This window comes from Arachis hypogaea, chromosome 14, assembly GCF_003086295.3.
Source record: "Arachis hypogaea cultivar Tifrunner chromosome 14, arahy.Tifrunner.gnm2.J5K5, whole genome shotgun sequence".
NCBI lineage: Eukaryota > Viridiplantae > Streptophyta > Magnoliopsida > Fabales > Fabaceae > Arachis > Arachis hypogaea.
Window position 1 is genome coordinate 74,834,745 of NC_092049.1, and position 27,886 is coordinate 74,862,630.

At 38.5% G+C, this 27,886-nt stretch overlaps 1 long non-coding RNA gene and 1 other non-coding gene across 2 annotated transcripts; one reads left to right on the plus strand and one right to left on the minus strand.

Moving 5' to 3' along the window:
* Positions 1-9,818: 9,818 nt before the first annotated feature.
* Positions 9,819-14,052, minus strand: LOC140178300 (uncharacterized). The gene is made up of 3 exons (XR_011870965.1): positions 13,229-14,052; positions 12,982-13,122; positions 9,819-10,029 (listed from the first exon to the last, which is right to left on the minus strand). It is a non-coding gene; the product is annotated as an uncharacterized lncRNA (long non-coding RNA).
* A 13,201-nt stretch (positions 14,053-27,253) lies between these two features.
* Positions 27,254-27,361, plus strand: LOC112745635 (small nucleolar RNA R71). Its single transcript, XR_003173553.1, has one exon. It is a non-coding gene; the product is annotated as a small nucleolar RNA R71 (small nucleolar RNA).
* The last annotated feature ends 525 nt before the right edge of the window (positions 27,362-27,886 follow it).

Sequence of the window (27,886 nt, forward strand, 5' to 3'; positions counted from 1 at the left end):
TAAGGTGAGTTGTGATTGGTTGGCTTCGAGGTGGATTAAAATAATATTAAAATATCTCTGGTGTACAACTACTAAAACTAGGTGTATCGGAACACTCGTAAAAACATCTCTAAAAATTATTTTCTGAGCTACTAGCATAAATGACACTAGTAACATATTTATTATGAGAATAGAACATGTATAATGAGGCCTTAGCATTGCTAAATTCATCAGAGAGTGCTGGTGCTAAGCTGCACCAGTAAACCGTAAACCCGGTTAAACCGATTTTCTGTTTTTAACAAAAACCGACCAGGTAAAGAAAAGTCGCAAGGGTCATAGGTCTTTCGAAATGCCCCAAGTTATTCTCATCATTTCCACTATCTTCCCCATGCTCATTCTCATTCTCGTTTCTCACTCCAAGACGATCAACAGCCCTAGCCGCTGCTACTGCAGCCTCACGCACTGCCTCAGCCACAGCATTCATGGTAGTCATAAACGTTTCCTGTTCCCTCTCGTAGTTAACATTAGGAATTCCTTCCCGTACGCCTCATCTCCGTGAACCCATCGTGGTCCTGTTCACACCAAACAATCATTATTAAGGTGATCAGTCTTAACACTTCAAGTCAAATGTGAACACTCCCAGAATGAAAACACAGTGAGAATCATGCAACACATATCACATAGATATCCTATAAGCATGAGACACACAACAGAGTATGCAATGAAGCATAGTCAGTCCACTCCCCAGGCTCTATTGGGAACGAACTGCTCTGATACCAAATTGTAACGACCCAACTTCCAGTATGCCATGGTCATACAAGAAGCTATGTGTTACTAACTTATCCTTCCTAATTATTATTATTTATTTAATATATGAGCCTGTTCCTTGTTAGAGCGATGCCAATTTTACGAGTAATTTTTTTTTGTTTGCGGATGGTCAGGTAAAATAAACAAGCATACATTGGGAGTAATAGAAAAGCGGCATAAAGAAACATAGAAATACAGTTGACAATATACATCATGTACACTATAATAAAACATGTAGCATTTACACAAGATCAAGTCAGTTTACATCCTCGTCATCCTACGTAGCTGATATTTACACGACACTCCTAGGGCCTGGCCCAAACAAAAAGCCACTAAGCCGGCGCCCAGGCTAGCCTAACCACTATATAGCTCCTAGCTCTCGGGTGTACTAACACAAGTGAGAGACTAACTATCAGATAATGTCAGACTAGAGTGTCATCAAAAGAATGCCCCTTCCGCAGTCAAACTATATCTACACGTGGCCGTTCGGAGAATCGCCGTGAGGCTCGTCCATCTCCTCATCCTGCTCTATCTCTATCTCGGGATCCTCTTCCTCCTCATCATCCGCAGCTACAGCTATACCCTCAGATCCACCAGAAACACTGCTGTCACTATGTACAAAACCATTCGCGAGCACAGGTCCGTTCGCGTATATAGGAGCTACCCCACCGTTCGGTAGTGCCGGCTCATCAGGCTGTGGAAAGTCAAGGATCGGGTCAGGGGGAAAGTCCCACTCTAGTGGTATCACAGGTACGTAGTCACCAGCTAACTCAGGCTCATCAGCAATGATAGGCTCAGGTACCGCCTCATTCAAAGGTTGAGCTGGTATAGGGTGCTCAGGATCATCAGGAAAAGGATGTCCAGGTGCGTCAGGATGTAACCAGGATAAGGGAAAGTCATAAGGAGCATCAGGGTCAAAATGCGGGCTAGACAGAGGATGTTGAAAAGCTCGATTAGGTAACGCATATCGTCTAATACGAGGCTCCAATCCCATGATGAAGTAACTGTGATGTACCGGATCCTTGTAGACGTAAGGGTCCTCGAACTCATAGAAGATCACGCCCGTCTCCATTTGAGGGGGAGGAAGGGAGAGAAGGGGTAAGAACTGGGGAGTTCTTAGTAGGGTCGGGGTTGTTAGTTACGTTCATTTATCCATTTTCGATTAGCATATGGATAATATAATACAGTAAAGTAGTGAAGAGTAATTTTAAATAGATAAAAAAACAGATAACAGAACACAAACAGAAGAACACAAGGAAATAAAGCACAGACATAGCACTCAAGCAGACAAAATAAAGAAATAGTTCACACACAAGAAAGAATGCAACAGAGAGTGATGCACAGACAAGAATGATGCATGTCTAGCCCTAGTACAGGCCATGAGCTCATGTGTCGGTTGGCTGCCCGCAATCCCGACATTTATCCGGTCACGAGTAATCCCGATTTCCCGAATACGATTTTCCGTTCCTAAATAAATGCGCATATAATAATAGCCGCTCATTTGAGACAGCCTCTGCTTACTGCAGGAAAATATATATATACTCTGCTCTGCTCTGGGGAAGCGGAAAATAGCTGTAGGTGACTTAATTTCCCTACAGAAGCTCTGGGTTGCATTAAGCAACTAATATATATTAAATATAACTATGGGTTGCATCAAGCAACTAATATATATATATATATAAATATAGCTCTGGGTTGCATCAAGCAACTAATATATATAAATATCTCTTTATTATATTACTCTTCTCTTTATATCTCTTTACTCTGTTCTGGTTTCTCTTTTCTCTGTATCTCTTTTCTCTTCTCTGATTACTCTCTTCATCTGTATCTATATTACTCTTTTTCTCTTTATCTCTTTACTTTACTCTGGTTACTTTGTTTTCTGTATTTCTCTACTCTGTTCTGATTTCTCGGTTTAACGTATGTATTTAAAGCTTATGTAAATTTCGGTATGAACAGTTAGCCTATCCCAAGTATAGGTTCATTAAGTCTATACTGAAACAGTTTAACTTTTCATATAATACCTAACCCTATTCGCAATTCCAGGACTAACTATGTTGCCCTAATTTGTTCACTAGTCTCTGTCTGTTTTTCTGTCATTAAAACTTTACAGACTTTTTCTTCGATTTTTATCTTTTCTTCAACTTTTTATCTTTTATTTATCTTTGCCTCACTAATATATTTTTACCACTCCCTAAGTGTTTTATGAAGATAATTATGAGATTCTGCGCTTAAAGTTGTCTTTCTAAAGCTTTTACAGAAAACTGCCTTTTCCGCATTATTTTATTATTTTTATTAAAATATTATTTTTAATTAAATATTATTATTTAATATTTTATTATTTTTTTATTATTTTATCATTAAATTTTCGAAAAATTAACTTACTTTTACTTTTAACCTTTAAAATTCACTTTTTACCACCAGTAACTTTTAATATTTCTACTTTTACCACCCTAACATTCAGAAATTACCAAACAACCCCTAAAACACCAAAAATTTTACTTCCTTGCCCTTTTTAAGATCTAAGGCCTGTTCTTCATTGTTCTTCCTCACACTCAAAGTGTTCTTCATGTTCTTCAGATTCTTTCTCTATTTTTACCCGTTTTTCAGTCTTTTCAGCAACCGATTTTTACCATAATTCAAAATAAAATTGCAGCCACTAAAACCCGATCTTTTCTACATGATTTCAACATAAATTGAACCTCAATTTAAGCTTAGGGTTTCGTTTTTCCAGCTGCCCAAGAATATGAACTTTAAAGCTTGAATTTCATCAAATTTCATAAAAATTTCACCAAATTTTCACTAAGAATCAATCATATATGCAACCAATTTTTAGCACAGCCAAATAATACAACATTCACACAACTCAAACACAAATAATCAAGATTAATTTCGTGACACCCTACCTGGTCTTGCTTCTCCTAATTCAATCAAACTTTCAGGTGGTCCTTAAACACTTTTTCCTCCTAAATCACATCAAGAAAACACATATTTAAGCATGTTTCCTTGAAACTGAATCAAAAGAGAGATGGTACAGCCAACTCACCTTGATCCTAGCCTTGATAAGTCATATGATCATGTAGAGAAAGAAGAGAGGATCATTTTGGTCGGATTGGAATTTTGATTTGAGTTTTAGTTCAGCAGAAATCAAGCTTTGAAGATTTGGAACTAAGAAATTTTCTCTCGTTTTCTCTCTACCTATTTTCGGCAACAAAGTGAAAATGAGCCAGCCTTGGGGGTTTTGGGGGTGTAGGGTGAGTTGTGATTGGTTGGCTTGGAGGTGGATTAAAATAATATTAAAATATCTCAGGTGTATAACTACTAAAACTAGATGTATCGGAACACTTGCAAAAACATCTCTAAAAATTATTTTCTGAGCTACTAGCATAAATGACACTAGTAACATATTTATTATGAGAATGAAACATGAATAATGAGGCCTTAGCATTGCTAAAGTCATCAGAGAGTGCTGGTGCTAAGCTGCACCAGTAAATTGTGAACCCGGTTAAACCGATTTTCTGTTTTTAACTAAAACTAATCAGGTAGCCTTATAATATCATTCAAGAGGCTTCTAATACTCATATAATGATAATATCATCCTATTATCTATCTCCTCTCATAAATTGAGTCCGGTTTGTCAAACTGAGATTATTTACGAAAAACCGAATCAAAACTCCTAACCGATACGGTTCAAAAACTAGGTTCTTCGTGATTGTGTATCGAGCTTGTCTCGGAAAAGGTTCTAACTTAAAGATGACATAATGACAATGAGGATTGAGATACTTCATGATATATCAAAGGTTTTCCCCTTACTGATATTCCGGAGAAATTCGTACTTTCAGAAAAGATCTTGCGTACTCGAAAACCGGGGTTGTTACATTACTCACGTAAGGTTTATTACTTGGACGACCCAGTGCACTTGCTAGTTAGTTGTGCGGAGTTGTGAAAAAGAGTTGAGATTAGGATTGTGCGTACCAAGTTTTTGGCACCATTGTTAGAGATCACAATTTCGTGCACCACGTACGCGTCACTTGGCTTGCGCGTTTTGCCAAGTGCACGTGCGCTGTTCGTGTGACTCTCGGGAAAATGGCTTGGAGGCTAAAACATGCAAACCACGCGTACGCGTGCATCACAAAACCTTATTTAACCTACTAGACTCCCAAATAAACCTAACTAACTAAATAAAACATGAAATTAAACTAATTTTACCAACATTTACAAAAGAGAAAAATGAAAGAGTTTACCATGGTAGGGTGCCTCCCACCTAGCACTTTTGTTTATTGTCCTTAAGTTGGACTTTTGGGGAGCTCTTCATCAAAGTGGCTTGTACTTGAATCCATCCTTGAACATCCACCAATGATTGGAATTCCATTGTGCTTCATCATTCAAAGTTAATAACTCCAAGCTTTGATGGAGTTCTTCACAAACTGATAAACCACTATTTTATGATTTATCTTGTGCTGATTTGAGTGGCTTTTATCAAGTCTTTACACACTTAATCATAATGTTTGCATGATTTTACAAATCCTTCCTAGTTTTGTTCTATGATTGAAAACTTGCTTCCTAAGCCTTTAATTTGTGTATTTTAATTCCCCTTTATACCAATTGATGTCGTGATCCATGTGTTAAGTATTTTAGGCTTTATAGGGCAGGAATGGCTTAGTGGATGGAGAGGAAGCTTGCCAAAATGGAAGGAACACAAGAAACTAAGGAGATAACCAGTGAGCATTGATGCGTGCGCGTACTTGATGCGTACGCGTGAATTGGAGTTTTCACAAAGATGCGTGCACATGCCTAACGCATACGCGTGACAAGGAGAATCGCCCAACGACGCGCACGCGTGACTGACGCGTACGCGTGACTGACGCGTACGCGTGACATGCGCGATCTGCAGAAGTTGCAAAAAAACACTGGGGGCGATTTTGGGTCGAGTTTGGACCCAGTTTCTGGCCCAGAAACACAGACTAGAGCCAGGGGACAGCAGAGACTCAACACACATTCTCATTACGCATAGCTTTAGTTTAGTTTTTGAATCTGAGAGAGAAATTACTCTTTGTCTAGGTTTTCTTTTACATTCTTAGATTTCGAGTTGTATGCTTTTGGCTTTTGGATATTGAGAAGAGTCGTTACCTCCGTTGAAGTTGCTATTCTAGTTTACTTTCTTCTTCCCTTACTCTTCCATATCCTTAATTTTTGTTCAGAATTACAATTGGATTGTTTTTAGAATTTATTAATGCAAGGAACCATTTTTACCTTTAATGAATTTTTAGTTATTATTTATCATGTCTTCCTTTTATTCCCTTTTTAATTCTGTGAAAGTTATATTCATGTTAATGGAGTAGTTTCTTAACTTGATTGAGAGTTGATTAAGAGGAGAACCTTGAGTTGGAATACTCAAGTGTTAATCTTAATTGGAAGTTGTTGGCTGACTCTCTAGTCTCTGACTCTAACCCTCCCTTGGGAGAGGATTAGGACTTGAGTAATAGAGTTGGTTAGTTAGTTACTTGACTTTCCCTTATTAAGTAAGGGATGACCAAGTAGAACAACAACCTTTTATTATTACACTTGGGAAAATTCAACAAGGATAGAACTTCCAATTAATCTTCTCCCGGTCAAGGCTTTTATTTGAATTATATAAATTCTCTCGTTAATTTCCGTTGCTTAAATTTACAATTATTTATTTTTCTGTTCCTCAAACTCAAAAATTTCTTGGAAAACCTCTGACCAATAAGCTGCACTCTTTTGTCAACTTGTTGGGAGACGACCTGGAATTTCTACTCCCAGTATTTTGTTCTTAATTTTGTGACAACTCTTTTCTAAATTGATAAGTGGAATTTTGCTGGTTAAGAACTGTACTTGCAACGTATTTCTCATATTAATTTCTTAATCGGCTAATTTCTGCCAGCATCAATTTTTGGCGTCGTTGCCAGGAGTTGCAACAGTGTGCTAATTTATTGGTTGGAATTTATTTATTCGCATTTTATTCTATTTTATTTTATTACCATGAGCTGTATGTTTCTTTCATTGAATGAAGCGTTCGTTTCCTGATCTGAGCTTAGCCGCATTTGATCCTGAAATTGAAAGAACTATTTCACATATTAGGCGATCTCGGTGTAGGCTAGCCTCTGAGGGTGGTGATGTGGTTACTACCAGTTCACCAGTCTTATCTGAAGGCGAATCTGAAGCACCTTCTGAGGAAGAAACAAGCTCCTTTTCTACTGACTCGGTTGATTTACGTACAGGTAACATGGCGGAGCCCAGGAGGATTAATCTCCAAGAAGCTGGAGCCCCAGACTTTACACTGCAACTGTATCAAGCGCGTCACCCAAATCTGGCTGTAGATTTTGAACTGAAGACTGCGCTAATCAACTTAATGCCCATGTTTCATGGCTTACCTGCTCAGGAGCCTATAAAGCACCTCAGGAATTTTCAGACAGCCTGTTCTACTGTTAGGCGTCATGGTGCAGATGAAAACTCTATTATGCTAACCGCCTTCCCATTTTCTCTTGAGGGAAAGGTGAGAGATGGTACTACACTCAACCTGAAGCGGTTGTTACCAACTGGGATACGCTCAGGAGAGAATTCTTGGAAAAATACTTTTCGACTGAAGTTACAGACAGACTGAGGAAGGAGATCTTCTGGATTAACCAAGGTGAGTTAGAAACCCTTTATGAGTATTGGGAGCGCTTCAAGAATCTTCTAGACGCGTGCCCCCACCACATGATTGACAGGTTGGTGTTGATCAGCTACTTCACACAAGGCATGAAGCCTCGGGATAAGACTACATTGGATGGTGCAAGTAATGGTTCTCTGAAAATGTACAAGACCGCAGATGAAGCATGGCAACTGATCAGTGACTTAGCTGAGTCCACTCGGAATCACAGGCACAGGAACAGCCACCCCAAGGCTGTTGCAGAAGTTTCCTCTGGCAGTGATACTACTGCTCTCACACAGAGTCTGTGCGAGATGACCAACCTATTGAAGCAGATACATCTAAGTCAACAATAATCTCAGCCTCCCTCACCACAACATAGTCAACAACTGGTTCCTCAGAGAGTGTGCGGGATATGTGCATGTTATAGTCATTATACTGATGAGTGTTCGTAGCTCCAACTAGAAGACAACACTTTGGCAGCGACTCACAATTTCTATGACCGCCCAAACCAAGGATACTATCAACAAGGCGGCAACTATAACCAATGTGGGAACCATAACCAGGGTTGGCAAGACAACTCTAACCAGGGGTGGAGGGATAACTCCAACCAAGGCTGGAGGGACAATTATAATAGAGGAGGCAGAGACAACCAGGGGAATTAGAGGTGGAATAATAATGACAATCAGCAAAATCAGTATCAGCAGAACCAGAACCAGCCTTACAGAGCACCTCACCTAAGGCAATCCCAAGCATCTCAGAACAACCAACAACAAGCCCCACAGATTACTTATCCCCCTTCATCTTCTAATGATGAATTGCTTCAGTCTATTGAGCAAAGACAAAAGGCCATGGATAACACACTTAGCTCCACCTTAAACGGCCTGACCTCTGCTGTACAAGCCCTTGCCTCACATATTGGATCAATGAACATCCCTATCAACTGGCCTTCAAGCTCCAGCAGAATTCCCTCTCAACCCTTACCCAACCCCAAGGGTGGCATCAATGCCATCACTTTGAGGTCCAGAACCACACTGCAAGAGAGGAATCAGGAGGAGCCAAGCCCACAAGAACATGCCCCAGTTGAGGATATGGTTGAAGTGGAGGATGTTGAAGAGGAAATTGAAGTACAAGACATAGTTGAAAAAAGAGCAACTCAACCAGGGAATGGCACACCAGAAGAAGCTATAGCTACCAGAGACGCCATCCCTATCCCATTTCCGCACCTTGCAAAGAAGTCCAGAAAGCAGATGGAACTTGACCCAAAAATGGTAGAAATTTTTAAAAAGGTTGAGGTAACTGTTTCCCTTTTTTATGTTATTCAGCAAGTACCTAAATATGCGAAGTTTCTAAAGGATTTGTGCATGCATAAGGATAAGAATAATGAATTAGAAACTATTCCTTTAGGTAGTTCCATATCTGCTTTAATGGGGGATATACCTGAAAAATGTAGTGATCCAGGACCATGCATGGTTAACTGTACCATTAGGGGTGTAATATTTTCTGACTGCATGTGTGACTTAGGAGCGTGCGTGAGTATTATGCCATTGTCTATATATGATGCTTTGAGGCTCCCTCTCTTAAAAAGGTCGGCAGCTCGTTTTGTATTAGCAGATAAAAGCATTATTACAGTGGTTGGAATTGCTGAGGATGTGCTGGTGAGCATTAAGGGGCTCACATTTTCCATTGACTTCTATATCTTGGAGATGCCCCAAAATAACTCAGGAAGACCGTCCTCCATCTTGTTCGGAAGACCATTCCTGAAGACCTCAAAGTTCAAGTTGGATGCATTCTCATGAACATATTCTTTTGAGATAGATGGCCGAGCAGTAAGCTTCAATCTGAATGAAGCTATGAAGCACCCTCCGGAAGACCATTCCATCTTCCAGTGCGACATCATTGATGAGACCATAGCAGCAGTCCACCAAGAAGAAGTAGAAGAGATGCACATGGAGAAAGGTCCAAGTGTGGGGAAACCCTCTGAGCACAATGAGGACACTTTGCCATCATCACTTGCTCCAGAAGATCTAGCTCCCAGCCAGGAGCAGAAATTGGAATTAAAGCCACTTCCACCCCACCTCAAGTAAACTTACCTTGAGGATAATTAGAAGCTCCCCATTATCATTACAAAGGAACTCACACCCCAACAAGAGGAGCAGTTGCTTATTGTGCTGAGAAGGCACAAGAAAGCAGTTGGGTGGAGTGTAACGACCCAACTTCCAATACGTCATGATCGTACCAAAAGTAAGGCGTTACTGACCTGTTTTCCTTATTAACTATTTACTATTGAGCCTTTAGTTCGATATCGCGATCCAGTTTTAGTAAAAATACCAGAAAATTTTGTTTTTATTTATCAAATCATATATCAAACATCACCAAATAATAATAATCATATAATTATTATTAATAGTAATATTATACAAAAGAATTTAAATAAAATTCAGGTACAACTCCTATCCCTCTGCATAAAATAAAAGCTAAAGCTACAAAGGCGAGGGAATTCTATGAAAGAAACTCAAGTCATAAACTTAACTCGTAAATGAGTTCTATAATCGCCCGCAGCTTCAAATGGAGTCTTCGAACCTGTATCACTGAAAGGGTGGAAGATTTTGGGGTGAGAACAAACCACACGTTCTCAGTAGGGAATGGGAATGCCGTAAAAGTAATGAAATAGAATGCAAATAATTAACTCCAGTTTCCAATGTAGTTTTCTTTATCAAACCTTTTCAAAATTTCTTAAGACTTACTTGAAACCGTTTAAATCCCTTTCTTTAAATCATATTACTTACATAAAGTCTCAACCGCATTAGTAATTCATCAGCTACAAATAGCATTCCTCAACCATCACAGTAACTAAGTAAATCAGCAACATAAATAATATACCCAAACCTCATTTCACAAATACCATTCCTCAATACTTTACTAAGTTCACAGCATCAACTAAAATATCTAATCAAACACACAAGCAAGTCACTAAGACAAACAGCACAATCACAAAGAAACAAGACAAGCAACACAAATTACAAAGAAATAAATCAAGCAAACACAATCAAATGTAGATGCGCAAATAAGGATGATGCATGTCTAGCCCTAATGCAGGTAATGAGCTCATCTGTCAGTTACTAACCCGCTCCTGACGTTATCCAGCAACCTCTGTCTGGATAAGGCTTTCCTATTGGCTATACCCCTTTGTACAGGAAATAACCCCTCTGCCACCACAGGGTCCACTGCACGCAGGAAATAACACATTTGCCACTGCAGGGATGTACGCCGACACACCTTCTATATACAGGAAATAACCCCTCTGCCACTACAGAAATGGAACAGGTGGTCACGGTACTTCTGTAGCAGGAAATAACCCCTCTGCCTTACAGAAATAAAATATTGATCTATACCGTAGGAAAGCGTTGTCAGTGATCACACCATTATCTATCTGACTGCCTCACTGCAGCAGATAATCATACAAGTATATCTGGAGTTGCCTTAACGCAACAAATGAATAAATACATCTCTTGGGTTGCCACAAGCAACAAATGACTTTTCAACAAGTCCTCTGCTTTTTATTCTCTTTTATAATCATAGATACGCAAGCGGGACAAAACCCACGTCCTTGCCAACAATTTCACAAACTGAATACCTTTCCTCAAAAGAATCAGTGTAATTATCATCATAAGTTATCATTCCCGTTATTCATCTCCAGTTATATATTCTTATACAATATCTCTCTCTTTCTTTATTCAATCATGTTGTACAAACTTCACAACTTCCAGTTTTGCAACCGCATAACTCGAACCAATTTTAAAACTATTTTCTAGTTTATTTTTCTTTCAAAAGACTCAAGAAAATCATTTATTTTAAATTCACTAAATACTTTTCAAAGCATCACCCTCTTACTAAAAGTAACCAAATAAAACTCTTTTTCAGATTTACTAACTTCCCAAAGACTCAAAACCCATCTCTTTTTACCATTCAAATTCAAATATTATTATTTCACCAAACTTCTAAGAAGATCATCCTTTATTTCAAACTTAAAACATAACTCTTTTCATATTAAATCAATCTCAAAACATGGTTTCTTTCTTAAATAATTTATTTTGAAAGTATAAACCTTTTCTTGGTAAATCGACTTCAAAATAGAATAATTCTTTTCTTAACTAAATAAAAGTCAAGTAAAATAATTTTCCAAATTCAAAGCTTCTAAAATAACTTATCAAATAAAATTTCAGATTTTATAAAATTTCGGCAGCACCTCCCCTAAAACTTGGACTTAGCCACCCTTACGGGTTCCCTCTTTCTCAACAAATCACCAACCCTTTTATCAGCAGTTTTCATAACAGAATCCCAGTAATCATTTCATCATAAATCAGTTTAACAATCGACATCCTAACATTAATTAAAATCAGAGTTTTCATAGACCATTCTTTAAAAGTAAATCAATCCAGCTTCTAATATTCCAAACACCATCCTTTCATATTTCCAATTATTTTTAAAGTTATTTAATTATTAGCAAAGTTACCAATTTATTCTAAAGATCATACTTTAAGAAAATACTTTAGTAATCAACCTTCAATCATTTAACCGTTCTCAAAATCAACTCTGGTTTACCTTAAATTAACCATAACAACCAACTCAACATAATCAGCTAAAATATGAATTTCCAACAACTCTGAAATAATCAGAAGGCAGTCACAAACCATTATCACAACCATTCCAAACCGAGCACAAGCTTGAATCAGTTCAACACTCAGTACATTATTATCTAGTTAAATTAACCTATCCAGTAACCAATAATTTCTCAAACAAGCTTGCAACAATATCCACCATCATCAATTACATTTCAATTTCACAACTAAATCAAGAAATCAGCATAACCAGGAAGTCGAATTAATATTCACTTTCAAACAATTCAATTATGGCTCACAAATCACAATTCACAGCCTCAAATCAAAATCAGTTTTAATACCACACCAATCTTACTCCCACAACCTCATTCCAAACTTAATTCCACCAACCAATTCCACTACCGTTACAATATATCAAATAACCAGCACATTATTCGATTCAATATAAATCCGTCAAAGATCATAATTTTAGTCAATTTGCAACCATCAAGCAAACCAGCCTATGGCAACCAGCTCAACATAATCCAATAACAGGATTCTCAGTAATTCCAAACAATCAGAAAACTGGTAACAGTTACAGCCTCAAACCAAAATCAATATCACCAGTTAATCACTCATAACAATAAAACTAATCACAGTTCAATCTCAACTCATCAATCATCAACATATCAGTTTTTTAATAAGTAACTCAACATATTTTTAATTTAGTAAATAACACAAACTTAATCAACATTCACAACCACATTTGATTCAAATCATAACTCAGAAAAATTGCAATAGCTAACCATCTTCAAACACATTCCAAGTCATTCATGTCAATTAAGAAGTTCTTAACTATTATTAACCATTTGCACTTATCTAATTAACTTTGTAGGCATTCTAGAATTTAAACCGTTAAATTTCTAAAAATAAATCCCCTACCTCAAAGTGTCGAAATCCATAGAAATTGAGAATGCTGCACTCATGAACAACAACCTTAATAGCAGCCATATCATCTCAAAGTAGTAGCAGCAACAGTTTGGCATCTCCGATCAACGGCAGCAGCATTATTTCCGATTCATTCTTCACTCTCGCAGTAGTAACCACGGTGGCAACAAAATAGAGTTCAAATTCAATGGAGTCGGAAATGGAAATGATTTCAGTAAAATTGAAACTACAGATAGCTTACAATAAATTATCGGAGCAGCAAGAACAAGGTTTTCGGGCAGCTCCAGTGGCAGTGGGAAGCTTCAGTGTCAGCCAAACGGTGATGGTAACGGATCAGAATGGATCTAGAGCAAGGGCAGAGCAACAAAACCAACAGTTCCAGCAGTGGCAGTGGCTTCTTCTCAGATTCCAGAAACTAGAAGCAGAAGCAGAACTGGCGAGCTTCTCCATTCGGTCCTCCAGCGATGATGTCCGGCGATGTAGCGGCTCGTCGACGGTGAAACGGCGGCGGTCAGTGGCGCGTCAGCGGCGACTGGATGCAGCTCCTCTAGCCCGCGTCTTCCTCTCTCCTAGTGGCGCTCAGTCTCGGGCTTCCTCTCCGATGCTACGCGGTGGCGATCGGCGCAGCTCGTGGCTCCATGGGTGGCCGCGGTGAGGCACGAGCTCCTTCTCTCCTCCGACGCAAACTCTCTCTCTTTCCTCCCTCTGTCCTTCGCACGGTTCTGGAGGCAGCATCACGGGTCGGCGGCGACGTGGTTAGATCGTGACAGCAAGGCGCGGTGGTAGCGATTCCAGGCCGGCAGTAGCGCGGGATGGAGGAGGCGGCGGTGAGGCAGCAGACTCGACCGGTTGGATGATGGCCCAGTGAAGCTCCCTCTCTTTCCCTCAGCTCGACAGCGACGGCGGCGAGTCCCCCCAGCCAGCACCGTCCCTTCCTCTCTGATTCCCATCTTCCCCTATTTCCATTTTCCCCCTTTTTCTTGCTGTGAGGTTTCCGTGGGTGAGGGATGGGGTCTCTAAGGGTAGGATTTCCAATTTGGGAAATTAGGGTTTCTGATTCAATTTGGGAATTAGGGTTATAAATTAGGATTTTATAAAAGAATATGGATAGATATGAATAGATATTTTGATAAAATTGAAGGGTAGAGTAATTTTAAAATCAAATGTACTCTATTAAAAATATTTAGGAGCATTATTTATCATCATATTGTTAAGTTCAATTAATTATTTCTAGTTTACATTATAAAATGAACAAGTTAATTATATTTTGTAAAGTACAATTTAAATTCAAATATTAATTTTCTAGATTAAATCATACAAATCTCTATTATTTTTCTATCTCTGAAACTTTAATTTCAATTTATAAAATAATTAATTATAATAAAATTTGTGCATAAATATTAACTAGCTTAAACATAAAGTATTTATAAAAATTAATCTAATAATTTCTAATAAAATAATTTCTAGGAGTTCAAATTAATAACATAATTCATTCAAAATAGAATTTATTTAAATTAAATTATACAATTCTTCTTATTTTTCAATTACCAAACTTATAATTTCAATTATACCAGATATCCAATAAAGATTATATAAAAAATTCTAATTAATTTAAACTTCAATTATCATGAAATTCTATTTAATTATCATTAGTAAAATAATTTTCTTATAATAAATCACAAATAACTAATTATTTGATTTTCAAAAACTAGGGTTGTTACATTCTACCTACCTTAGAAAAATTTTTGCCCTCGAAAATTGCTAGAATAAATTAAGTTCAAACTAAAATCAAAGAAAGCAGAATATATGGACAGAAGCATAGGCATTGTCAAGGATGAATATTCAAAGAATTATGTAAGCAATCAGATTCATAGACAAGTAAAGGTGTACAAGAATGACAAGGTATGGTTGGAAAATAATCAAATCACATTCTAAGGAAAATTCAATCCAGAGAATTCCAATGAAAGCAACTAAGAAAAAGATAGCACAAGTCCATGTGGCACGAATAAAGATTATACGTCGAATCAAAGCTAACTTCACAAACTCTAACGCTCCCCAAACCCCATGAATCGCATCACCTATTACTTCTATTTCGTCTATGATAACCCATTAGTGTTGTCATGTACATAAATCATTAGTATTAATTTGGCCAGGCCTAATACCATGAAGTATGAAATGGTAAACTAATAGCGTTAATCATCAGACAGTCATGCATATAAAACACAAACTCTTGTTATCAGAACAAGTCACAAAGTATGACAGACACTCAGAGTATGCAATGAAGCATAGTCAGTCCATTCCCAAGGCTCTAACAGGAACGAACTGCTCTGATACCATATTGTAACGACCCAACTTCCAATACGTCATGATCGTACTAAAAGTAAGGCGTTACTGACCTGTTTTCCTTATTAACTGTTTACTATTGAGCCTTTAGTTCGATATCGCGATCCAGTTTTAGTAAAAATACCAGAAAATTTTGTTTTTATTTATCAAATCATATATCAAACATCACCAAATAACAATAATCATATAATTATTAATAATAGTAATATTATACAAAAGAATTTAAATAAAATTCAGGTACAACTCCTATCCCTCTGCATAAAATAAAAGCTAAAGCTACAAAGGCGAGGGAATTCTATGAAAGAAACTCAAGTCATAAACTTAACTCGTAAATGAGTTCTATAATCGCCCGCAGCTTCAAATGGAGTCTTCGAACCTGTATCACTGAAAGGGTGGAAGATTTTGGGGTGAGAACAAACCACACGTTCTCAGTAGGGAATGGGAATGCCATAAAAGTAATGAAATAGAATGCAAATAATTAACTCCAGTTTCCAAATAGTTTTCTTTATCAAACCTTTTCAAAAATTCTTAAGACTTACTTGAAACCGTTTAAATCCCTTTCTTTAAATAATATTACTTACATAAAGTCTCAACCGCATTAGTAATTCATCAGCTACAAATAGCATTCCTCAACCATCACAGTAACTAAGTAAATCAGCAACATAAATAATATACCTAAACCTCATTTCACAAATACCATTCCTCAATACTTTACTAAGTTCACAGCATCAACTAAAATATCTAATCAAACACACAAGCAAGTCACTAAGACAAACAGCACAATCACAAAGAAACAAGACAAGCAACACAAATTACAAAGAAATAAATCAAGCAAACACAATCAAATGCAGATGCGCAAATAAGGATGATGCATGTCTAGCCCTAGTGCAGGTAATGAGCTCATCTGTCGGTTACTAACCCACTCCCGACGTTATCCAGCAACCTCTGTCTGGATAAGGCTTTCCTATTGGCTATACCCCTGTGTACAGGAAATAACCCCTCTGCCACCACAGGGTCCACTGCACGCAGGAAATAACACATCTGCCACTGCAGGGATGTACGCCAACACACCTTCTGTAGACAGGAAATAACCCCTCTGCCACTACAGAAATGGAACAGGTGGTCACGGTACTTCTGTAGCAGGAAATAACCCCTCTGCCTTACAGAAATAAAATATGGATCTGTACCGTAGGAAAGCATTCTCAGTGATCACACCATTATCTATCTGACTGCCTCACTACAGCAGATAATCATACAAGTATATCTGGAGTTGCCTTAACCTAACAAATGAATAAATACATCTCTTGGGTTGCCTCAAGCAACAAATGACTTTTCAACAAGTCCTCTGCTTTTTATTCTCTTTTATAATCATAAATATGCAAGCGGGACAAAACCCACGTCCTTGCCAACAATTTCACAAACTGAATACCTTTCCTCAAAAGAATCAGTGTAATTATCATCATAAGTTATCATTCCCGTTATTCATCTCCAGTTATATATTCTTATACAATATCTCTCTCTTTCTTTATTCAATCATGTTGTACAAACTTCATGACTTCCACTTTTGCAACCGCTTAACTCGAACCAATTTTAAAACTATTTTCTAGTTTATTTTTCTTTCAAAAGACTCAAGAAAATCATTTATTTTAAATTCGCTAAATACTTTTCAAAGCATTACCCTCTTACTAAAAGTAACCAAATAAAACTCTTTTTCAGATTTACTAACTTCCCAAAGACTCAAAACCCATCTCTTTTTACCATTCAAATTCAAATATTATTATTTCACCAAACTTCTAAGAAGATCATCCTTTATTTCAAACTTAAAACATAACTCTTTTCATATTAAATCAAACTCAAAACATGGTAAATCGACTTCAAAATAGAATAATTCTTTTCTTAACTAAATAAAAGTCAAGTAAAATAATTTTCCAAATTCAAAGCTTCTAAAATAACTTATCAAATAAAATTTAAGATTTTATAAAATTTCGGCAGCACCTCCCCTAAAACTTGGACTTAGCCACCCTTACGGGTTCCCTCTTTCTCAACAAATCACCAACCCTTTTATCAGCAGTTTTCATAACAGAATCCCAGTAATCATTTCATCATAAATCAGTTTAACAATCGACATCCTAACATTAATTAAAATCAGAGTTCTAATAGACCGTTCTTTAAAAGTAAATCAATCCAGCTTCTAATATTCCAAACACCAACCTTTCATATTTCCAATTATTTTTAAAGTTATTTAATTATTAGCAAAGTTACCAATTTATTCTAAAGATCATACTTTAAGAAAATACTTTAGTAATCAACCTTCAATCATTTAACCATTCACAAAATCAACTCTGGTTAACCTTAAATTAACCATAACAACCAACTCAACATAATCAGCTAAAATATGAATTTCCAACAACTCTGAAATAATCAGAAGGCAGTCACAAACCATTATCACAACCATTCCAAACCGAGCACAAGCTTGAATCAGTTCAACACTCAGTACATTATTATCTAGTTAAATTAACCTATCCAGTAACCAATAATTTCTCAAACAAGCTTGCAACAATATCCACCATCATCAATTACATTTCAATTTCACAACTAAATCAAGAAATCAGCATAACCAGGAAGTCGAATTATTATTCACTTTCAAACAATTCAATTATGGATCACAAATCACAATTCACAGCCTCAAATCAAAATCAGTTTTAATACCACACCAATCTTACGCCCACAACCTCATTCCAAACTTAATTCCACCAACAATTCCACTACCGTTACAATATATCAAATAACCAGCACATTATTCGATTCAATATAAATCCGTCAAAGATCAGAATTTCAGTCAATTTGCAACCATCAAGCAAACCAGCCAATGGCAACCAGCTCAACATAATCCAATAACAGGATTCTCAGTAATTCCAAACAATCAGAAAACTGGTAACAGTTACAGCCTCAAACCAAAATCAATATCACCAGTTAATCACTCATAACAATAAAACTAATCACAATTCAATCTCAACTCATCAATCATCAACATATCAGTTTTTCAATAAGTAACTCAACATATTTTTAATTTAGTAAATAACACAAACTTAATCAACATTCACAACCACATTTGATTCAAATCATAACTCAGAAAAATTGCAATAGCTAACCATCCTCAAACACATTCCAAGTCATTCATGTCAATTAAGAAGTTCTTAACTATTATTAACCATTTCACTTATCTAATTAACTTTGTAGGCATTCTAGAATTTAAACCGTTAAATTTCTAAAAATAAATCCCCTACCTCAAAGTGTCGAAATCCATAGAAATTGGAAATGCTACACTCATGAACAACAACCTTAATTGCAGCCATATCATCTCAAAGTAGTAGCAGCAACAGTTTGGCATCTCCGATCAACGGCAACAGCATTATTTCCGATTCATTCTTCACTCTCGCAGTAGTAACCACGGTGGCAACAAAATAGAGTTCAAATTCAATGGAGTCGGAAATGGAAATGAGTTCAATAAAAATGAAACTACAGATAGCTTACAATAAATTATCGAAGCAGCAACAACAGGGTTTCCGGGCAGCTCCAGTGGCAGTGGGAAGCTTCAGTGTCAGCCAAACGGCGATGGTAACGGATCAGAATGGATCTAAAGCAAGGGCAGAGCAACAAAACCAACAGTTCCAGCAGTGGCAGTGGCTTCTTCTCAGATTCCAGAAACTAGAAGCAGAAGCAGAACTGGCGAGCTTCTCCATTCGGTCCTCCAGCGATGATGTCCGGCGATGTAGCGGCTCGGCGACGGCGAAACGGCGGCGGTCAGTGGCGCGTCAGCCGCGACTGGATGCAGCTCCTCCAGCCCGCGTCTTCCTCTCTCCCAGCGGCGCTCAGTCTTGGGCTTCCTCTCCGACGCGACACGGCGGCGATCGGCGCAGCTCGTGGCTCCATGGGTGACCGCGGTGAGGCACGAGCTCCTTCTCTCTTCCGACGCGAACTCTCTCTCTCTCCTCCCTCTGTCCTTCACGCGGTTCTGGAGGCAGCGTCAGGGGTCGGTGGCGACGTTGTTAGATCGTGACAGCAAGGCGCAGTGGTAGCGGTTCCAGGCCAGCAGTAGCGCGCGATGGAGGAGGCGGCGGTGAAGTAGCAGACTCGACCGGTTGGATGACGGCGCGGTGAAGCTCCCTCTCTTTCCCTCAGCTCGATGGCGACGGCGGCGAGGCCCCCCAGCCAGCGCCGTCCCTTCCTCTCTGATTCCCATCTTCCCCTATTTCCATTTTCCCCCTTTTTCTTGCTGTGAGGTTTCCGTGGGTGAGGGATGGGGTCTCTAGGGTTAGGATTTCCAATTTGGGAAATTAGGGTTTCTAATTCAATTTGGGAATTAGGGTTAGAAATTAAGATTTTATAAAAGAATATGGATAGATATGAATAGATATTTTGATAAAATTGAAGGGTAGAGTAATTTTAAAATCAAATGTACTCTATTAAAAATATTTAGGAGCATTATTTATCATCATATTGCTAAGTTCAATTAATTATTTCTAGTTTACATTATAAAATGAACAAGTTAATTATATTTTGTAAAGTACAATTTAAATTCAAATATCAATTTTCTAGATTAAATCATACAAATCTCTATTATTTTTCTATCTCTGAATCTTTAATTTCAATTTATAAAATAATTAATTATAATAAAAATTGTGCATAAATATTAACTAGCTTAAACATAAAGTATTTATAAAAATTAATCTAATAATTTCTAATAAAATAATTTCTAGGAGTTCAAATTAATAACATAATTCATTCAAAATAGAATTTATTTAAATTTAATTATACAATTCTTCTTATTTTTCAATTACCAAACTTATAATTTCAATTATACCAGATATCCAAGAAAGACTATATAAAAAATTCTAATTAATTTAAACTTCAATTATCATGAAATTCTATTTAATTATCATTAGTAAAATAATTTTCTTAAAATAAATCACAAATAACTAATTATTTGATTTTTAAAAACTAGGGTTGTTACATGGAGCTTGGCGGATATAGTAGGCATAAGCCCTCAAGTTTGTGAGCATAGGACATTTTTAGAAGAGGGAGCAAGGCCTGTCCATCAACCCCAAAGAAGACTGAATCCCACCATCTTGGAAGTTGTCAAGAAGGAAGTGACCAGACTGCTGGAAGATGATATCATCTACCCCATTACAAGTAGTGCCCAAGAAGTCTGGAGTCACTACCATGAAGAATGAGTATGGAGAGCTCAGAGCAACTAGAGTGTGGAATTTCTGGAAGGTGTGCATTGATTACAGGTGCCTCAACTAGACCACTCGTAAGGATCACTACCCTCTGCCATTCATTGATCAAATGCTGGATCACCTGTTAGGTAAATCGTATTACTGCTTTTTAAATGGTTACACAGGCTATTTTCATATTCATATAGCTCCTGAAGATCAGGAAAAGACTACTTTTACATGTCCCTTTGGGACATATGCTTATAAGAGAATGCCTTTTGGCTTATGCAATGCACCAGCTACTTTCCAAAGGTGCATGATGAGTCTTTTCTCTGATCTTATTGAGAGCTGTATGGAAGTTTTCATGGATGATTTTAGCGTACACAGTGATTCCTTTAGCCTTTGCTTGGATATTTTATCTAGAGTATTAGACAGGTGTGTTAGTTCAAACCTAGTTTTGAATTTTGAAAAGTGTCATTTTATGGTCAAACAAGGTATTGTTCTAGGACATGTTGTCTCTAATACTGGTATTTTTGTAGATCCAGCAAAGGTAGATGTCATTTCTAGTTTACCTTACCCCTCCTCCGTGAGGGAAGTCCGTTCGTTCCTTGGCCATGCAGGTTTCTACCGGAGATTCATCAAGGACTTCAGTAAGGTAGCATTACCTTTATCCAGACTACTGCAGAAAGATGTTGAGTTCGAACTGAGTGAGGATTGTATGGAAGCGTTTGATAAGCTGAAGATTGCCTTGACTCAAGATCCAATTGTGAGAGGACCAGACTAGAGCCAGCCCTTTGAGATTATGTGTGATGCCTCCAACCATACTGTAGGAGTGGCACTGGCCCAGCGCGCAGGTAAGGATCCTTTGGTAATTGCATATGCTTCAAAGACCTTAGACACTACTCAGTCTAACTACACTACCACTGAAAAAGAGCTTCTGGTTATTGTTTTTGCTCTGGATAAATTCCGAGCCTATTTACTTGGTACTAAGGTTGTAGTGTACTCAGATCATGCAGCTCTAAAATATTTATTAGCAAAAAAAGAGTCCAAACCAAGGTTAATACATTGGATACTGCTGCTGCAAGAATTTGATTTAGAAATTAAGGATAGGAGTTGTTCTCAGAATTTAGTGGCGGACCACTTGAGTCGCCTTGAGCACGTCAAGGATGACTCCACTCCTATCAATGATGCTTTTCTATTTGATAGCTTGCATGCAGTATCTGAAGTAGTTCCTTGGTATGAACCTGTAGCTAATTATCTAGTTAGTCATACCTTCCCTCCCAATTTTACTAAGCATCAGAAGGACAAGCTGAAAAGCGAGTCCAAATATTATATATAGGATGACCCATATTTATGGAGGTATGGTGCTGACCAGATAATTAGAAGGTGTGTGCCTCAATCAGAATTCCAGTCCATTTTAGAGGCCTACCACTCTTCTGAGAGTGGTGGACATTTTAGCCCTCAAAGAACAGCTAGAAAAATTTTAGACCGTGGATTCTGGTGGCCCACTCTTTTTAAAGATGCTACTGCCTTCTGTAAATCTTGTTCCCTATGCCAGAGGTTTGGTAATATATTCAAGAGGGATGAGATGCCCGAACAAATTATGTTGTTCTGTGAGATTTTTGATGTTTGGGGCATTGACTTCATGGGTCTGTTTCCAAACTTTAGCGGTTTCTTATATATATTGTTAGCTGTAGATTATGTTTCTAAATGGGTGGAAGCAATTCCTACCCATACTGATGATGCTAACACTGTTGTCTCTTTTGTTAGAAACCATATTATCTGTCACTTTGGGTTACCACGAGCAATCGTGAGTGATCAAGGCACCCATTTTTGTAATAGGAGATTGACCGCTCTACTGAAGAGGCATGGCGTTATTCACAAGGTAGCAACAGCTTACCATCCCAGACTAATGGACAAACGGAGCTGTCTAACAGAGAGATAAAGCGTATCCTAGAGAAGATAGTCAAGCCTCAGAGGAAGGATTGGAGCACCAGTCTACAAGATGCACTTTGGGCATATCGGACAACATACAAGACACCCATTGGGATGAGTCCCTTCCACTTAGTGTACGGAAAGGCTTGCCACCTCCCAGTGGAGGTGAAACACAAGGCTTTCTGGGCTGTGAGAGATTGCAACATGGGATTTGAGAAAGCTGGCGCTGAAAGGAAGTAGCAACTAGCAGAACTGTAGACCCTTTGACTCAAAGCTTATGACAACTCCAGATTATACAAAGAGAAGATGAAGGCTGTGCATAACAAGCACATCAAGAGAAGAGAGTTCAGACCTGGAGATTTGGTTCTCCTTTACAACTCCAAGTTGAGACTCATGCCAGGCAAGCTGAGATCCAGATGGGAAGGTCCCTACAGAGTAGAGAAGGCAGAGCCATATGGAGTCTTTCACCTGAGTCACCCTTCAAGCTCCAAATTCATCAAGGTCAATAGACATCGCTTAAAGCTATATCATGGTGAGAAGATAAAGAAAAACAAGGAGCTGGAGATCTTCCTAATAGAAGATCTACCAACAGAAGTAGATTGAGCTTGTGGACCGACCAACTTAAGGATGTTAAAGCAAAGTGTTAGGTGGGAGACAACCCACCATGGTATGATCATTCTTTTCTCTCTTCTTAGGTTTATTTAGTGACTCTTCTCATGATTTCTGCATATAGTCTGCATTTGCATCTGCATATTGCATAAAAAAAAGAGAGAAAGTGGCAGCAAGTTGCGTGGGAGCAATGCAGAAAGTGTGCCAATCGCACAAGCATCACTACGCGCACGCGTCCCTAAAGTGTGCGCATCATTTGAATATTTGGTACCTCACGCGTACGCGTCAATGACGCGCACACGTGATCTAGGAAAATCGACGTAAAAAGGTGTCAGGCCGAAAGTTGTGATGGCCTGGTGCAGGAACTGTGCCCAAGGCACTAAGTCACTCACGTGTACGCGTCCCTGACGCGTGCGCGTCATTTTCAAATTCTGAACACTCACGCGTACGCGTCAATGATGTGCACGTGTCGTATGCCATTTTGGCACACACCCTAAAACAAATAGAGAGTTGTGCGTGTGCAAGGCTGTCTTCGCGCGAGTAGCACAAACACGGTCACACGTACATGTGACCGACGCCTACGCATCGCCTCCCCATGTGCGCGACCCACGCGTACGCGTGGAGTACACGTGCGCATCACTCGTGCAACACCACCAGATCCCTGCGCTGCCACTTTTCTTATCTTTTCTTTTCCAATCCTAATTTCTTTCTTCTTTCTTCTTTCTTTCTCTCCTTTCTTCTTTATTCTCCATTCTTTTTCTCCATCTTCTTTCTTTACTCTTTTCTTCTTCTTCCCACTTCCATCATATTTTCTTCACCTCACATTCTCCATTACCTCTCTTTATCACCTTCTTCTCAAGGTTCTTCCTTTCTATTTTCTTTCTTCTCTTCTTATTATTTATTTATTTTTTGCATTATTTTACTTGGTGTTGGAAATCTAATTGGGTGATTGTTTTCTTCCATAATTGCTTGTGGATTATTAAGGAGTTGTTTGACAATTATCACTAATTATTTTTGGGTTACTTGCATGTTCAAATTTAATATTTTCAATAACATATTGACCATGCATACTAAGTGTTTGTGAAAAATCCCGTATGGGATTGTGCATTTTTAATTATTCTATCCTTCAACTCTAATGCCTGTTTTTCACAAAACCCTTTCAATATTTTACTAATTGAATATAATTGTCAATACAAACGTGATTGTTAGTTTGTTACGAGTGATAATACATTTTAGCTATGGATGCTTGATCTATGCCACTCATGGCTTTGCCGGCATGCTAATAAACATCTTGCATCTACTTGTCATAATATCCACTTGCTATATTTCCATTGATGAACTGATCACATATAGTCGCGACCATGTGTTAACGACATCCTTCTTTACCTTGGCATTGATTATCACTTGTACTGTCCTCCTCCTTGCTTTAACCCTTGGCTTTACATGTTACCCTCCTTTTCCCTTTTCAGGATGGCCATTAAGAAGGGTAAAGAGAAAGCTGCTCCCAAACCACTGACAAGGAGAGGAACAAAAAGAGCGCCAGTTGCGAAACCATCTTCAACATCAGTAAAGCCCTCAACAAAGCGAGTCAAGATGATCATCAAGGTCAATGAAACTGAGAAAGCTTTTCCGGCCAGAGACACCGCGCGGCTTACTAACTGCTACTGTGAGCAGATGTTCCCCATCCTGGCTGAGCGGAACTACAACAATGAGCACCTACCCATCCTCCCTACCCACATTGTTGAGTTTGTTGAGCCCCGCATTGAGCGTAGACAATGGGGATTCTTACGAAGATAGCCACGACAGGTTAACCTTTCATGGGTAGTTGAATTCTACTCCAATTTTCACATGCCAACTCTGCAGTCTGTCTATGTCCATCAGAAGCAAGTCCTTCTTTCCGAAGGGGCCATTCAGCGCGCCTTAGATCTTCCTCCTGCACCAGAAGGACTAGACGCACACCAAGAAGCCTCTTTCAAGTGCCAGACATACCAATTTGACTGGGACGCCGTCCTCAGAGTTATAGCACAACCTGGCAGCAGATGGATATATGGATACCATCGATCCTGACCTAAGGGCATTTGGCTTCAGCACTTCCTTGGAGGCTCGAGTGTGGGCACAGATTATGTCCCACTACTTCTTTTCGAGCACTCACGAGGACCTTTCTTAGGAATTGACAAGGACCTGAGGATCAAACTAATTGGTCCACTTGACCTTTGCTTTATTAAAGGCTAACTAAGTGGGATTAAAACTCAATTCTCATCACCATTGATAAGGATAACTATGATAGGACTTCCAATTTCTCATACCTTGCCAAGAGTTTATTTTATAATTATTTATTTATTTTATTTATCGTTTAAATTACTTGTTCCTTACTTTCAAAACCCCCAATTTACAAAACTCATAACCAATAATAAGAACATACCTCCCTGCAGTTCCTTGAGAAGACGACCCGAGGTTTAAATACTTCGGTTATCAATTTTAAAGGGGTTTGTTACTTTGGTTTAGAAGCTATACCTACAACGAGGATTTATCTGCAAATTTCTAGACCACGCAAAAGTCCTCTCTTCAGGCCTCCCAACACCAAACTTAGAGTTTAACTGTGGGGGCTTTGGTTGACTCTGCAGTGAGGGATGCTTTTCATGCTTACTCTCCATGGTTACAGAAGGAGATCATTGAGTTTTAAATACAAGGTTGTCCTCATTCAGTTGAAGGACCAATTCTCCTCTGTCCACATCAATCACAGCTCTTGCTGTGGCTAGGAAGGGTCTTCCAAGGATGATGGATTCATCCTCATCCTTCCCAGTGTCTAGGATTATGAAATCAGCAGGGATGTAAAGACCTTCAACCTTTAATAACACGTCCTCTACTTATCCATAAGACTATTTTCTTGAGTTGTCTGCCATCTTTAAAGAGATTTTGGCAGCTTGCACCTCAAAGATCCCAAGTTTTTCCATTATAGAGAGTGGCATTAACTTTATGCCTGACCCCAGGTCACACAGAGCCTTCTCAAAGGTCATGGTGCCTATGTTACATATTAGGAATTTACCAGGATCCTGTTTCTTTTGAGGTAATTTCTGCCTATCCAATGCATTTAGTTCATTGGTGAGCAAGGGAGGTTCATCTTCCCAAGTCTCATTACGAAATAATTTGGCATTCAGCTTCATGATTGCACTAAGGTACTTAGTAACTTGATCTTCAATAATGTCTTCATCCTCTTCAGAGGATGAATACTCATCAGAGCTCATGAAGGGCAGAAGGAGGTTCAATGAAATCTCTATGGTCTCTAGATGAGCCTCAGATTACTTTGGTTCCTCAAAGGGAAACTCCTTATTGGTCACTGAACGTCCCAGGAGGTCTTCCTCACTAGGATTCACGTCCTCCTCCTCTTCTTTGGGTTCGGCCACTCCAAGTAAGGTAATGGCCTTTCACTCTCTTTTTGGATTCTCTTCTGTATTGCTTGGGAGAGTACTAGGAGGAGTTTTAGTGACCCTTTTACTCAGCTGGCCCACTTGTGCGTCTAAATTTCTAATGGAGGACCTTGTTTCATTCATGAAACTTAAAGTGGCCTTAGATAGATCAGAGACTATATTTGCTAAGCTAGATGGATTCTGCTCAGAATTCTCTGTCTGTTACTGAGTAGATGATGGAAAAGGCTTGCTATTGCTAAACCTGTTTCTTCCACCATTACTAAAGCTTTGTTGAGGCTTTTGTTGATCCTTCATTAGAAATTTGGATGATTTCTCCATGAGGGATTATAGGTATTCCCATAGGGTTCCCCCATGTAATTCACCTCTGCTATTGTAGGGTTCTCAGGATCATAAGCTTCTTCTTTAGAAGATGCCTCTTGAGTACTGTTGGATGCAGCTTGCAATCCATTCAGACTCTGAGAAATCATATTGACTTGCTGAGTCAATATTTTATTCTGAGCCAATATAGCATTCAGAGTATCAATTTCAAGAACTCCCTTCCTCTGAGGCGTCCCATTACTCACAGGATTCCTTTCAGAAGTGTACATGAACTGGTTATTTGTAACCATGTCAATGAGCCTGAGCTTCTGCAGGCATTTTCTTTAGGTGAATGGATCTACCTGCAGAATTGTCCAATAATATCTTTGATAATTCAGACAGACTATCATAGAATATATCCAGGATAGTCCATTCTGAAAGCATGTCAGAAGGACACTTTTTGGTCAGTTGCTTATATCTCTCCCAAGCATCATAGAGGGATTCACCTTCTTTCTGTTTGAAGGTTTGAACATCTACTCTAAGCTTGCTAAGCTTTTGAGGAGGAAAGAACTTGGCTAAGAAAGTCGTGACCAGCTTATCCCAAGGGTTCAGGCTATCTTTAGGTTGAGAGTCCAACCATATTCTAGCTCTGTCTCTTACAGCAAATGGGAAAAGCATAAGCCTGTAGACCTCGGAGTCAACCCCATTGGTCTTAACAGTATTACAGATTTGCAAGAATTCAGTTAAGAACTGAAAAGGATCTTCTGATAGAAGTCCATGAAACTTGCAGTTCTGTTGCATCAGAGAAACTAATTGAGGCTTTAGCTCAAAGTTGTTTGCTCCAATGGCAGGGATTGAGATGCTTCTTCCATGTAAATTGGAATTTGGTGCCGTAAAGTCACCAAGCATCTTCCTTGCATTATTATTATTATTTTCGGCCATGTCAACTTCTTTTTCGAAAATTTCTGTTAGATTTTCTCCAAAGAGTTGTGCTTTAGCTCCCCTTAGCTTCCTCTTTAGAGTCCTTTCAGGTTCAGGATCGGCTTCAACAAGAATGTTCTTATCCTTGTT